This window comes from Haemaphysalis longicornis, unplaced genomic scaffold, assembly GCF_048455015.1.
Source record: "Haemaphysalis longicornis isolate Haplotype H1 unplaced genomic scaffold, Haemaphysalis longicornis Haplotype H1 scaffold_6, whole genome shotgun sequence".
NCBI classification, from domain to species: domain Eukaryota; kingdom Metazoa; phylum Arthropoda; class Arachnida; order Ixodida; family Ixodidae; genus Haemaphysalis; species Haemaphysalis longicornis.
This window is the reverse complement of record NW_027526407.1, coordinates 26,207,244-26,222,760: the sequence shown is the minus strand read 5'-3', so window position 1 is coordinate 26,222,760 and position 15,517 is coordinate 26,207,244. Positions and strand designations below refer to the sequence as shown.

Genomic DNA, 15,517 nt, shown 5'->3' with positions numbered 1-15,517 from the left:
TTGCGAAAAATAAACGAAGCACGGATGGGCGTAAAAATGCACTGACGTTTACTACACTCCCTAATATGAAATTTATGCGCAGAGCGAGCTGCAGTCTTCTCGGTCACGGCGCATTTCTAGTGCGTCTCAGGAAGTGTTCGCGTGATCAGCGAACGTACGGCAGCGTGCGCTACTCTGCTGCTACCTCGCATGCGCCGCTGCCGCCAACCAGCATGTTGCAAATCGGGTTTGAACCTCTCGAGCAGATGTCACGTGGTTCGGATTAGCCCCGCACAAGGGAGCAGCGAGCATGTTGTTGCATATCGTGTTTGAACTTCCTGCGGAAACGTTACTTTCCCGCCTAAGTATACGGCATCGCCGGTTGCTGGTTTTAAGCGTGCACAGTTGGCGGGTAAAACAGGCGGGCATGCACGCACAGATAGGCTCCATGCCGCTACCGATGAAATGCCGGTTGTGCTGGTATTTAGATGTCGAAATTACATGGCTCAGTGCGGTTAGTCGGCTGTCCTCAATCGAGTGGTTCGGGTGTCGGTTGATGTGTTACACAGACATCTTACACACACAGTAAGATGAATACAAGGGGAAAGGAAAACGGACAGCCACATGTTTGTACGCCAGAATAGAGATCAAAGGTTAAGGTTCCAGGTTTTAAATCGTTATAGGACGAATACGTGCCGTTCGTTTGGACCGACGCAAAACCCGTATCGTGATCTATGGACGTAAAAAATTCCATCTCACAAAGTTCGGTTGGCTGAGACGTGAAATGACGTCATTGTTTAAAGCTATTACGAAAGTTGCGGTAACATCCTCAACCCGGCTTTACACAAACAGTAAGATGCTTAGGACACGGGAGGGACACAGGTAGTTCCATATTTATCTTCAAGAACAAAGCTTGGATTCCGTCAGACATTCATTCAGCTAATTGGCTTGGAAATATGCTCAATCGCAAATTACGATAAACGTGTTTTGTTTCGTGCACTCTGTAGACTGCGTCCTGCTTTGCAGGTCATCCTTCTTCGCAGAGTGGAAGGGCATTACTTTTTTGAGTCTTCAAGATTTCTTAAAATAGTACGGCAAGCTTTTCCAGTACATATCTCCTCCCTTCAGCGAAAGATCCACGTTTATGCCGTCATCACCTGCAGCTTTTCCCGTTTTCCTGCCGATAAGAGCCTTTCCAAATTCCTCTGCAGTTGCCAAAATAGAACGCCGCAACTTGAGCTCGCTGTCTCAATATTTTGCCCTAGGGTAACGTCACTGGCACACAGCCTGGTGTAGAATCGTTCTACTCCGTGTATTATCGCTTCCAAGTTGTGCGTAATGTTAACCTGCTCGTATCTGAGGGCGTACATTCTGTTTTTGCCGATGGCTAGCTCTGTCTTAGTTGCAGTCAATCTTACCCCTGTTTGCAGCGCTTCGTCAATCCACGGCCGCTCGATGGAAACTAGACCTAGTTTCCATCGAGCGGCCGTGGTCAATCACTGCCACGTTATGTGTACGAACGTCCTTTGCTTTACTTCTGGTAACCAGTTTCGAAAGCCAGGCTAATTGAATACGATTCGCCGTACTCGACACTTTCATTTTCTTACTTCTGGCAATTAGTTCGTTCGTTTTCTTGGTTTTCCAGTTTTTTTCGGGCATGTTGCTTCCCCCACAGCTGCTGCTGATTTACTGAGGGCCGATGTTAGGGTGTCATTAAGCCTGTCTACTCTGACCTCGTTCTGCTCATTCAGAAACGAGAATTTGTTTTGAAGACTTATTCTTAACTCGTGCAACCTGGCTCTGACTTACTTTATGCGGGGCTCCTAAGTTTTCCGTCGTTTCCTTCTTTCTTTCCTGAGATTCAGCCTCAGCTTTAATGTAATCATGCTATGATCGCTGCTGCGAATCTTACTTGGAACTTCTACGACTTGCACGATACCTGTGTTGTCATTTACAATGAAGTCAATTCCGTTTTTGTTGTACCATCGAGACTATTCCATGCCGATTTCCTATTTTTCGTTAGTATAAGAATGTGTTTGTCAATCTCAGGTTATTTCTCTATGCACATTCTACCAGTGTATCTCCTGAAGCGTTGCAAGTGCCTATTCTCATGTTTCCCAGTGACATTTCTCTTATCTGCTTTTTACCAACCTTCGCAATAAAGTATCCCATCTCAATCGTAAATTGCGTTATTCTATTCTTCACTGCTGATTCGATGTCCTCGTAGAAGCTCTCTACGGCTTCGTCATCATGACTGGTTTTTGGCGCATAGGCCTGTACTATCTCTAACCTGTATCGCTTGTTAAGCTTGATCACAAGAGCCGCAAATCTCTTACCAGTGCTAAAGAACTCCTCTACGTTTCCTGCTATTTCTCTGTGGAATACAAATGCCACCCCGTGTTCGTTCTTCTCTTGGGGCCAGTGTAGCACAAAATATGCCAGCTAATGAGCTCCATGAAGCCTTCTTTTGTGTCGCCACTTGAAAGTCTGCGCCTGTCCTGTGTACACTCCGTTCTGTGGCCATTTCAAATTGCGAAGTTTTTGACTTCACCGTAAAGGTGCACGAACTCGCCCAGCAACAAATCCTTCTAAACTTCTCGTGTCCTTCTAACTTTGTTGAACTCTGAAATCCCACTTAATGTCCCAGAGCTCCTGTAGTAGTACACATAAGCTTCCCTCACTACACACGGTGCGTTCATTGAACGTCGCCAGTGTCAAGTTTTAAAAGTGGCCTGTCCGGACCCAAAGATTCTTAGCACCCTCTTTCTGTAGCGCTGCTCGGAATTGTGCTAATCTTAATGAGCGACCGCGTACATGACGGGGTAGGCGTCAGCATATTATCCGGCAAACGCTGTACGTTGGCGTAGTTCAGCCCGTTTTTATTCTCAACGCTAGTTCTTTTGTTTCTGGTAGCCTCACCTTTATTATGTGTGCAGCGTTACTCACCAAATTGTTATGTCTTCTATATTCTCACAACTTGCAGTTTCAGCACATAAACGCAAAACACGACAAAAGAAGACAAGGACACCTACCACTTTCTACTGAGTTTTATTGAACGATGATGAAATATATTTGACTGAACAAACAGATGACACGTGATACACAAAAGACTACAATTAGAGACAAGTATTAGAAGAAAGGACGAACACGGTGCTGTCCCACATGTGTCAGTCTCTACGACGACCAATTCTTCTTTTAAGAACGGTGCTTCCTTTCCCGACGAAGCTATCGATGTCGCGCTGGCACATTTTAAATCTCCTAGTTGCGTTTCAGCCACCTCTGCTGTATCACGCGTGCGTTGAGGAGAATCGTGAAACAGCATGACTGAATTTTCGAAGTATTACTCGCACCCGCGGCATTTGCCGCAGTGCGTTGAAAGGTGCCCAGTTTTTTTTTTCTTTCTGTACGTTATTCAGGCGCTCGCGAAGCCTCGTGTTGACCCACCGTTCCATCTGTCTTACATATGCCCATCCACCAGCCAACGCAACACAGTGAACATCGCCGTTGCCCCCGTCAAAATACTTTTTTTTGATGCCCAACACTACACCTCGCCTTATGTCAGCGATACATCAGTTTCTGGGTATCGCTAGAAGGTGGGTTCGGAATGGGGTTCGGGAGAAGGTGGTTTCGGGGTCTTTTCGTGTGCCTTCTTGTTTTGAAATGCAATGCAAGATTTTGGTGATGTAATGATTACACTAACTGATGAATCGCTAGAAGCTGTTAAAACCAAAGCTACGAGCTGTAGAAAGGACTGAACTTGTGTGTGGTCTTAAAGAATATAAAAATGACCCAATCGGGGGCTAGAGATTTTTTTGCATTGAAAGGCATGCCTTTTCGTGTGAGAGTATCTGAATGGTACACCTGGCATAAAGTCGTAGGTCTGTTTCTGCAGCGACACCTTCTTTCGGCTACTAGACGATGGGGATCGCTTTCGTACCAGAAACTCCGAGGAGGTCTGCGATTTCTTTGGATATCAAAACCTTTTTAACTCAGCCACATGACCTGGTCATAGGGTGTGTTGCGAAGCAAATTTTTGAGTTTGGTGTCGATGCTTTTCAACATGAATGTTGTATACCACTGCAAGGGTTTATTCACCCGTTGAATATGTGTCTGCAGTCCACGTATGTGTGCTGGAACGACATGATTATAATACAAAAATAGGGTGTGGGTATAGGGTCATGTGTTGCCCCCGTGCTCTGTGATCTTTTGTGGGCCAACTCGACCGGTTTCTGGTTGTTAGATTAAGGTCTACAAATGGGATAGAACTGTATGCGTTCGCTCATGATTTCTTAGTTGTGCATCAGAGTTCCGCATCTAGCTTTAGCGACGAAGCAGTTTCAAACCAAGCAGTGTTAGAAGAGTACCTGAATCTGCTTCAAATAACGCCCAGAATGCCTGAAAGTAACGCATTGAAGTTCTCGGACATTCCTAATTTTTCACACAACCGAGTTTGTTGGGGTTAAGCCCTTCGCAGCCAGATATCCCTGTTGCCGTATAACTCTGCTTACACCAAACTAGTGAAACCGTCGGTAGCGACTATGTGCTTTCGCAGCGCCCTGAAGTCGTTTGTTCTCAGCGTGCCGAGCACTCGGGAGGCGCAGCTTTCTCGGCTCAGACTCTCAGGGTATCCTGAGCACGTCATTGTGGCAGTTTGTGATGTCCGTGGGCGAGGGAAGCTAGCACTCAAAGGAGCTGAAACAAGTGCACGTGAAAGCAATGAGCGCCGTAAGACGGCCGTTATACCATATGTGCAATGGGTTGCACATAGACGAAAGAAAATAGGACAAAAAGGTAGCGTTCCAGTTGCCATAGCTGCCCCACTAAAGCTTGCTCTGCTCTGCAAAGACACAATTCCAGTCGAAAAACTAAAGTCCGGATCTAGCACTGGGCATCAAAACATGTACGTTAATGCAATAGTGGCGTTGTAAACGGTGTTGCGCTGGCATGGGGAAGTGTATATGTAGGAAAGATTGCAGACTGTGTCAACTCGAGAAAACGTGAACATCAGAACAACGTACAGAGAAGGTAAATCGGGAACCCTTCAACACTTTACGACGAATTCTGCGGGTGTGAGCCAAACTTTGAATATTCACTCTTTATGTTTCACAATTCTAATCAACGCACGCGTGATATAGTGGAGGCGTCTAAAAAGCAACTAGCGATTTCGAATGTGTCAGTGCTACACGAATTGGATGGCATTATCGGAAACGGAAGCGGTGCTCTTAAAAAAGAACTGATCGTGGTGGTGAAGGACACCTGTGGGACAGCACTAAGTTGGTCCGTTCCTGGCCTTTGAGTAATTCTAATATTTTACGCGTCTCCTGTTAGCTTCCTTTTCAGTCAAATATATTTGACCCTTGTTCAACAAAATTCAGTTGTAAGTTCCGCTTGCCCTTGTTTTCTTTGCAATTGTGTTTTCTGTCTTGCACTGAAGCTATGAGTTATAGAATACCATTTAGCCCGAACCTAAGCCCTTGTAGGTTGTCAAAGTCAGCCAATAAAAAAAATTGGGCGTAGCGCAGTGGTATGGAGCACTACGTGAGTCTTGCCACACAGTGCGGGATCAAGTCCTGGGTGCGGATCGTTTTGTTTTTTCGCGAAATGTCTGCCTTGCGTCCTCGGGCCTCTTATTTCCTAATGGGTACTACAGACAGGAGACAGGTGAACTCTGAAGGAGCGAGAGAAACGCCTTCCTGTTGAGCACCCCCCGTGGCGCAGCGGGCGTTTAACAGTGCGTATGCCTCGGATCGTCCTTCATTACTGCTTAGAACGATATGTGCTAGCTAAAATATTTGCTAGGGCGTTTGTCCAGCCCATTTCTGAATCACAACATTAAAATACCAAGACATGGCGGATAACGTCATAAGCCATGGACGTGCTGTGATAAAAACCGAAACTGGCTTCAACAACTTTCCAGAAATAAACCACAACGAAATTCCGACGCCTATGCTTGTTGCCAATAGTACTAAACTTTTTTCTAGAAAAAAATATTCACGGTCCCGCAAGTGCGTTTGCCTAAACTTAGAACACATCGTCCATTAACGTCGCAAAATGAATACGCGGCATTTCGCCTCACTGGTGTAATTGTTGCGGCTGCCATAAATGTCACGCATAATTTCTTCTTTCCGGATTTAAAAAATAAATACTGCAATATCGACCGGATAAATGATAAAAAAAATCCCTTTAAGCCAAACGCCCTAACGTGCATATATCCTTTCACCTATAACAATAAAAGGCTCACAGTGTGCATTATCTTCTGCCTGGTATTCGCTTGCGTTTAATATCACATATCCGGTGTGATGAACAACTCGTTATGTATCGATTTTTATGAAAAGAATTTTTCTTCCTAACTCAATGTTGTGCTGCACCTATGCAGGGTTGAATCAATCAGAACAGTATAGAAGGGTACAATTTAGGAAAGAAGGTTATTTTTTAAGCACGAACAATGTGTGTCACTTACGTGCCATTTCCTAATATTCGATCAATGAGAAACCATTGTGGCGTGTAGTGGTGAGTTCTCCAGCGCAGGCATATTCCGGGAAAGGGCACCTCAGTTGTGAGTAGTACTCGAAACCATGCAGGAACGGATACAAACTGAAAAATTAATTGCGAAGTTTCACAATACTACTTTTTTGTTGTACAAACAACGGTGTAGAAAAAGCTCCTCGGCATTGCTAGTGTTCCGAAAACGACCAGGAAGTCTACGATAACTCAGCTGTATCTGCATAAGAGCAGAACAGCGCAATTGCATTACCCTCTCGTTCAACGTTGTACGTCTTTGATTCCTTCTCATACGCATTGAAATTTACGGAACGAGCTACCAAATTATGCTCACAGTGATATGTTAGCAGTGTGGATAGCTCAATGGTTTTAGGTCGCGGGTTCGATTCCCGGCCGCGGCGGCCGCTTTTCTGATGGAGGCGAAAAGCAAAAACGCCCGTGTGTACGAGATTTCGGCGCACGATAAAGATCCCCAGGTGGTCAAAATTAATCCGGAGCCCTCCACTACGGTGCGCCTCATCGGCTGCGTTGCGTCGGCGCGTTAAGCCCTACAATCAATCAATCAATCAATGGTTTTCCTATTTCGTCAAGTAGCCGTGACAACTTGAAACGATACCTTATAAAATCGTGTTGTGTAAAGATTACCGTTTGAAAATGTGTGCTTTTTCTACAACCAGTAGCCCTCATGAAGACTGCTTTTTATTTGGGCATGTGGATTTATATGTGCATGCAAAGTAGGCAGGATTCTAACTCTGCATACGTACGGATCCAAAACATTTCACCAGCCTTTCCACTTTCTGAAACAGGACGGCCGGGAAGCTGTGGAGTGTTTTAGCGCCATCGAGGCATCGGGGTATATAGTGCCGTGGACGCACAAAACAAACGTCCTTTGTTTGTAGTTTGCCATGGAGCATAATTTGTACATAATTATACTATTAAATCATGCAAGCACCATGTTTATTTCGAGCAACCAAACAAGCATAGTATGGCCCGTAACTTTCCCGTTGATATCCTTGTGTTACAGTATTTACAACTACAGTATTCACAATATTTACCCTCAGTATTTACAACTTCACTGTGAACTATGTGATCATAAAGAAGTATATAAAACTCATTGATATGTAAAATTCCTCTCAGAGGCTAATTAGAATACAATTGATTTCAGTATCGTTTTAATTAAACCAAGATTGCTGCCTTTTTTCTATACTACATCTTCTGTACACCGCTATGTATTGACTTTTTATTTGTATTTATTTATTTATTTATTTATTTATTTATTTATTTATTTATTTATTTATTGTGCCCTCAGGACCAGAGACATTGAAGAGGGGAGTGGTTTTTACTAACAAGGATTGGGAAAGTCAGTAAAGGGGAGTACAGGATTCAACGTTTTCTGAATAGGCAATTTTAGCTGATAGCAAAGTTAGGACACAAAAGCAGAATAAAAAGGCTATGGTGTAAATATATATTAATCTCAGTTTGCAATATTCGCTGGTGCAGCGCGAAAGAGCTGATAATCAGTAATTGTAGCAGTCGCGACAGGAAGCTGGTTCCATTCCTTGCTGGTGCGATGGACTAAAGTCTCAAAACAGGTTCTAGTTTGGCATGCCGATATTCCAACTTTTTGCGCATAATCGATACGAGATGACACGCAGGACGGTGAAAGAAAAACATTAGCTCGGAGTTGTGGGCTGTTATGGAAGATTTGATGAAAAAGGTACAGGCGAAAAAACTTACGGCGAGAAGAAAGGTAAGTCAGTCACAAAGAGTTTTTAATAGCTGTAACGCTTGCTGCTCGATGGTGCTTGTGTAGGATAAACCGGGCAGAGTTACTTTTGGACAAACTCGAGGAATTTAATTAGCTAAATTGTGCTGGGGTCCCAAACTGAGGTAGCATATTCTGATTTACTTCGAACCAATTTCTTATACGACAGTAGTTTTAGGGAGTTTGGTAAAGCCGAACAAAATGCGTCGAAGATAGCCTAACATAGGGTTTGCATTGTTAATAATGTTGCTTATGTGAGCGGACCAAATCAGGCAAGAAGTAACGTGCCCACCTAAGTAGCGGCAGCATGAAACACAGTCGGGCAAAACATTAATGATATTGATACAGGGTAAAGCTGTGTTTACAGTGGTGTATTTACGATGCACATTCAGAGGCTAGTTATAAGAAACCACGATGGACGAGAGCACCGCGCAAGCCAGGGAGCGAACGCGCTTCACCGTCAGCGTCCTCTTCATCTCTCTTCTTGATGATGATGCCTGCTAGCACAGTACAAGAATACCGTCCTATTTGTGGGGAATCTAATTAATGCCCCGTAACACAACCCCCCCCCCCGGTGGTAGGAGCGCCGTCTCGGTGCTTGTAAGGGTAAAGCTGTAGGTTGCGAGCGGTATGGCTTAAGACGCGTGACGTGGACGACGTCTGTTTGTGGAGAGCGGGATGAGTCTGACGGAACCAGCGGGGTGATTTCGTAATTGACCTCCGTCACTTGGCGTACGACACGGTGGGGGCCGTAGTACCTGGCTAGAAGCTTTTCCGAACGCCCTACACGGCGTGCAGGACACCAGAGCAGCACCAGGGATCCAGGTGCAAAGTGGCGGGTGCTGTGGCGGCAGTCATAGCGATCCTTTTGAGAGCGCTGGGACGAAGCGAGCCTGACGCGAGCAATGTTGCGGGCAAAGTCAGCGCGGGCGATGGCGTCTTGTGCATATGCGGAAGGTGGCAGAGGGTGTTGAAATAGAGTGTCCCGTGGTAACGTCGGCTCTCGGCCGAATAGTAGGTAGAAGGGAGAGAATCCGCCAGTATCAAAGCGCGACGAATTGTAGGCAAACGTTATGTAAGGCAAGGCAATGTCCCAATCACCATGGTCGTCAGAAACGTACATTGACAGCATATCTGTTAAAGTCCGGTTAAGGCGCTCTGTGAGGCCGTTGGTTTGAGGGTGGTAGGCGGTAGTAACCTTGTGAACGGTTGCGCACGAGCGGATGATGTCGTCTACTACTCGGGAAAGGAAGTATCGTCCGCGGTCTGTCAGGAGCTGCCGAGGAGCACCGTGGTATAAGATGAGGTCGTGCAGGAGGAAATCGGCTACATCAGTTGCGCAGCTGGTCGGAAGAGCCCGCGTGATTGCGTATCGTGTCGCATAATCGGTGGCCATGGCAATCCACTTGTTGCCGTTCGCAGACCGGGGAAACGGACCGAGGAGATCGAAACCAACTCGGAAGAATGGCTCAATAGGTATATCGAGCGGCTGAAGAAGACCGGCGGGTAGCGTGGTAGGCACTTTTCTGCGTTGGCACATGTCACAGGCGCCGACGTAACGGCGAACCGAGCGGTAGAGCCCCGGCCAGAAGAAACGGCGTCGCACGCGGTCATAGGTCCGGGAAACCCCTTGATGGCCAGCTGTTGGAAGGTCGTGGAGCTGCCGTAGTACATCTGTACGAAGGTGCTCAGGTACTACAGAAAGCAGATCAGGACCCTCCGGGCGGACATTGCGGCGATAGAGGACGCCATCCTTCATTCGGAACAACCGCAGTGAAGGGTCGGAGGGGGCAGCGGTTAAGCGGTTTATGATCCTGCTCAAGGAGACGTCACGGCGCTGCTCAGCAGCAAGCTGTTGAAAGGAGGAAATAGACAAGACCGAGGTGGCGAGTGAGTCGCAACTTGTAGGATCGGGAGGCTCGACTGGGTACCGCGATAGACAGTCAGCGTCTTGATGGAGGCGGCCGGATTTATAGACTACAGAATACGAGTACTCCTGCAGCCGCAGAGCCCAGCGCCCGACGCGTCCGGTCGGGTCTTTGAGGGACGCAAGCCAGCATAGCGCGTGGTGATCTGTCACGACGGAAAATTGTCGACCGTAGAGGTATGGGCGAAATTTGGCGACAGCCCACACTAGGGCAAGGCATTCCCGTTCAGTAATAGAATAATTTCGTTCAGCTGGTGTCAGCAGGCGGCTGGCGTAGGCAATAACGCAGTCGTGGCCCGTTTGGCGTTGAGCTAAGACGGCTCCAATGCCGTGACCACTAGCGTGAGTCCGTACTTCCGTGGGAGCGGCAACATCGAAGTGAGCTAAAATGGGCGAAGTTGTTAAGAGTGAGATCAGGGTCTTGAAAGCCTGAGCTTGCTCACTTCCCCACGAAAAGACGGAATCCTTTTTGAGAAGGTCGGTGAGAGGGCGGGCGATATCAGCGAAGCCTCGGATGAAGCGACGGAAATAGGAGCACAGGCCTACAAAACTTCGAACGTCTTTCGATGACCGGGGCACCGGAAAATCTCTAACCGCCTTTATTTTGTCGGGGTCAGGCTGCACTCCATTTGCGTCGATAAGGTGGCCCAAGATAGTTAGTTCGCGCCTGGCGAATCGGCATTTCGCGGGGTTGAGTTGTAGGTTCGCTTGACGCAAAATAGCAAGTATTTCGGACAGGTGATGGAGATGAGCCTCGAACGATGGAGAAAAAATAATGACGTCATCGAGGTAGCACAGGCATGTGGACCATTTGAATCCCCGCAGGAGAGAGTCCATCATGCGTTCGAAGGTAGCTGGCGCGTTGCAGAGACCGAAAGGCATAACCTTGAACTGATATAACCCGTCTGGGGTGACAAAGGCGGTCTTTTCTCGGTCCATCTCGTCGACTGCAATCTGCCAGTAACCTGAGCGTAGGTCAATGGACGAAAAGTATTTGGCACCGTGTAGACAATCTAAGGCGTCGTCGATTCTGGGAAGAGGGTAGACGTCCTTCTTGGTTACTTTGTTCAGGTGGCGGTAGTCTACACAGAATCGCCAAGTGCCATCTTTCTTCTTTACCAAAACTACCGGGGAAGGCCAGGGACTGCAGGAAGGTTCGATAATGTCCTTGGCGAGCATTTTGTCAACCTCTTTCTGGATGATGCCTCGTTTACTATGGGACACACGGTACGGACGCCGATGAATGGGTAGCGCATCACCTGTATCGATCCGATGGCTGACCGTAGAACTTTGCCCTAAAACTTTGTCACTTAAGTCAAAGACGTCGGCAAAGGATGTCAGAAGACGGCGCAGTTGGTTTATGCGCGTGATAGCTTTGGGCTGATCATTGGTGCAAATTTATCTGGAGTGGTAAGGAGCGGATCGGAGACTTCGTGGGGAATTGACGGATGGTTCAAAGCAAAAGCAGAAACGTCCGGTGCACAGAAAGGAGCAATGGTGGCGATGGTGAGTCCTTCGGGAAGGACTTGAGTGGGCAATCCAAAGTTGATTAGAGGCAAGTTAACGCTGTTGTGCTTGATGGCAACAACAGTGTGTGGAAGGGCAACACCACGCGCCAGGGGAACGTCTACGATGGGAGCGGCAAGGTAGTCTCCATCAGGAACCGGCGTGGAAGTAGCGAAAGGAACATAGGTCGCTGCTTGACTCGGCAGGCGAAAGTATTCGCAGGAGCATAAGCGCAGCGGGGGTGCGTCGCTATCAAAAGCCGGTAACTCCAGATGTAGAAGTCCCGCTGAACAATCGATGAGCGCGGCATGTTCACACAGGAAATCGCGGCCAAGGATAATGTCGTGAGGGCATTTGTCCAAAACAAAGAAAACTGCAGTGGTGTTGTGGCCGGCGATACTAACACGAGAGGTGCACATGCCAGCGATGGCCGGCGTACCACCGTCAGCAACTTGAACATACGACAGAGCAGGCGTCATAACTTTACGTAGGCGGCGACGGAGATTTGCACTCATTACCGATATATGCGCCCCGGTATCAATTAGAGCACGGACAGGCACGCCGTCAACATTCACGTCAAGTAAATTGTCTCTGGTAGGTAGCGTCAAAAGAGGATTTTCGGTCGACGTCGGGAATGCAGCATCACCTCCGGGAGCTGCATCCACTAGTTTTCCGATGTGAGACGTACGTAGTCGTTCGGCGAAGTAGAGCGGCGGGGCTGCGGGGAGCGAGACTGTCGGCGCTGGGGAGAAGCGGAGCGGCCAAATCGCAGAGTGGATGCGGCGGGGTTGTCGGTAGTGCGCTGCTGGTAGGAAGGTGCAAAACGACGCGGCGCATGGTCAATGGTATCGTCGTTCCAGGAGGTTTGAGCGGAAGGGAACCAGCGACTGCGGCAATACCGTGCAACGTGGCCGACACGCCTGCAATTGAAACATATAGGCCTGTCATCGGGCGTCCTCCACTCCGCCGGGTTTCTGTAAGACGAGGGCCGACGTTGCGCACGGAAATTCGGAGGGCAGGGGACGTGATCATTGTGACTGCATGAACGCGACTTAAAGGGAATTTGATGATGGGCTGAGTAGCTCACGTGGCATACTGGGTGCAGGCCCATGCTCGCAATTTTGTCGCGCACAACCGCTTGTATCACCGAGATCGCCGGAAGATTGCCATCAGACGCCGAGTGGTGGCCGGTGACCGGTGTCATCGCCTCGATCTCGCGGCGGACAATGCGTGTCACTGCGTCCGCAGTTGTCTGCGAGGTTGGTTGACCGGAAGGAGCAAACGGTCCCTGACACGAAGAAGTGGCGGCAGTATTTGGAAGGCGATTGAATTGTTGTGTAACTCGACGGCTTTTGGCCTGCTCGAAACGCTTGCACTCACTCAGAATTGAGTTTACGGTAGAGCAGTCCTTGCACATGAGCAGATTAAAGGCATCGTCAGCTATGCCTTTCAAAATGTGGTCGATTTTATCTTGCTCGGGCTTCTCAGCATCAACTTTGTGGCAAAGGGCCAGTACGTCTAGGATGTAGCTGACGTACGGCTCAGTCGACGTCTGCGCTCGCGACGCAAGCTCCTTTTTCGCCTCGAGCTGGCGCCCAGCAGGCTTGCCGAAAATTGCAATCATCTCCGCCTTGCAGCTATCCCAGCTAGTAAGTCTGGCTGCGTTGGTGTCATGCCATGTCTCCGCCGAACCTCTCAGGTGGAACCCGAGGTTCGCCAGCATAATAGTGGGATTCCAGCGGTTGTGGGCACTCGCACGCTCGTAGCGGCTGATCCAGTCCTCCACGTCGACATCACCGGTACCGTAGAAGAAACCAGGATCTCGAGGCTGGCTCACGATGACCAGTGGCGTAGCGGCGCTCGTTGCTTCAGTAGGCGGTGCCATTGTGGGGCCTCGGAGATGACACCCGCTTCGGAGTTCCGTGATCAGCACCTCCGAGTCAGCCGTGTCCACGGCTCACTCGTGCCAAGGAAGGGGTGAGGTAGAGCAGGACGGGGCCGATGCAGCACTCTCCACCAAATGATACAGGGTAAAGCTGTGTTTACAGTGGTGTATTTACGATGCACATTAAGAGGCTAGTTATAAGAAACCACGATGGACGAGAGCACCGCCCAAGCCAGGGAGCGAACGCGCTTCACCGTCAGCGTCCTCTTCATCTCTCTTCTTGATGATGATGCCCGCTAGCACAGTACATGAATACCGTCCTATTTGTGGGGAATCTAATTAATGCCCCGTAACAATATGGTACGAGACGGAAGTGGGCAACGTTCGGCAGACGCATAATACTTGACACTTATTAATAGCAAGTTTCGTTAGCCAAAGACTACACCAGTTTGAAATAGCTTTAAGGTCGTTCTGTAAAATACTAACTCCACTTGAGTCGTTAATTTCTTGAGATATCATACAATCATCAGCAAAGAGGTGTATGTTTAATTACACGCATTCAGAGAGGTCATTGATCTAAATTAAATATAAGAGGTGGCCCACGACTGAACCTTGGGGTACTGGTAGCAGGCCAGAATTCTGTAACGTTTACAAGAACACTCTGAAATGACTAATTAGGACACGAGAATAAAACTAGGCCCAATGCAAAAGTCGGAATAGCGGCCAGTTTTGGTATTAGTTGTTGCAAGGTACGCACATTATGTTGATACCTACGGGGCATCCGCGCGAAACTGGACGAGTTACTTCGTGTCTACGAGACGCGTGGACTGACGGGCGTCACGCCCGAGTTTAGATATATTGTATCTATTTTTTTCTTTTCATTTGATGTTGTGATGCGTGCTGCTCCCGACTTCGGTGCAAGCTACTTTGGGAGGAAGGGCCTCGTCAGGCTGTAGCCTTTTGCCCTCCACCTTATGTGTAAATGTACTTTCACCTCTTGAAATCACCCCTTGAAACCTCGCTTTAAGAGTTACTTTTGTTGCATATGTAAGCACAATAAATACTATTCAGTTAATATGTATGTCAATAATGGCCTAGAAATTTTACATCGAACTAAGAAAACAGGAATTGGTCAGTTCTTTTTGAGTGCTGCCACTTTATCCAATGGGAGGGAACGCACTTGCCCTTCCGAGAATTCCGCAGCCCTATTGTGCTGCGAAAAAACTTAAATGTAAAGTTGTTAGTGCATGGGTGATAAAGGAAAGCGTTCAGGTAATGTTTTCTCCGAGTTGATGACGGCTTAGCAAATGTTATTAGATGATGAGAGATGATATGTTACAGGGCAGGAGGTACGTTGAGTGAATTACGCTGTGAAAAATTATTGTTTTCGTTGTGGGGGAACTCCGAAAGTTATCGTTACTTCCACAGATAAAATTAGGGAGCGTGGGGAAAAGTTGTAGTAGTGTCGGTGGCAGATGAATTTGGCAGCTTTCTTTTGAATGGCTTCAATACACTTAGCATGGCATTGTTTGTTTGGGTTTCATACGATGAAGGCATATTCAAGTATCCGAAATATCATTGGTATGTCGACCCCTTGAACCCATGAAGCACCGAGTCTATCATGCACCCGCTACGGTGGCTCAGTGGCCAAGGCTTTGTGCTGGCCGCGACGGCCGCGACGGCCGCTTTTTTGATGGAGGTGAAAAGCAAAAACGCACGTGTGTACGAGATTTCGGAGCACAATAAACACCGCCAGGTGGTCAAAATCCCCTCCACTACGGCGCGCCTCATCGTCTGCGTTGCGTCTACGCGTTAAACCGCACATCAGTCAGTTCAACATGCGCTTGGAAGCAGCTGGAGCAATGCACAGACCGAAGAAAGTTCGCGTGAACTGGCACAATCCACCGGGTAGAATAAATGCGGTTTTTCCGCTATCCATGTCATCCACGGCGAT

The 15,517-nt window shown here is 47.9% G+C and overlaps 1 long non-coding RNA gene across 1 annotated transcript in view; it reads right to left on the bottom strand.

Annotated features, from left to right (window-relative positions):
- The window catches only part of LOC144141444 (uncharacterized), an 87,314-nt gene that overhangs the window by 54,380 nt on the left and 17,417 nt on the right, over window positions 1-15,517 (bottom strand). The window contains exon 2 of the long non-coding RNA XR_013316603.1: window positions 6,440-6,573. This is a non-coding gene — a long non-coding RNA (uncharacterized LOC144141444). The remainder of the gene's footprint in view (window positions 1-6,439; window positions 6,574-15,517) is intronic.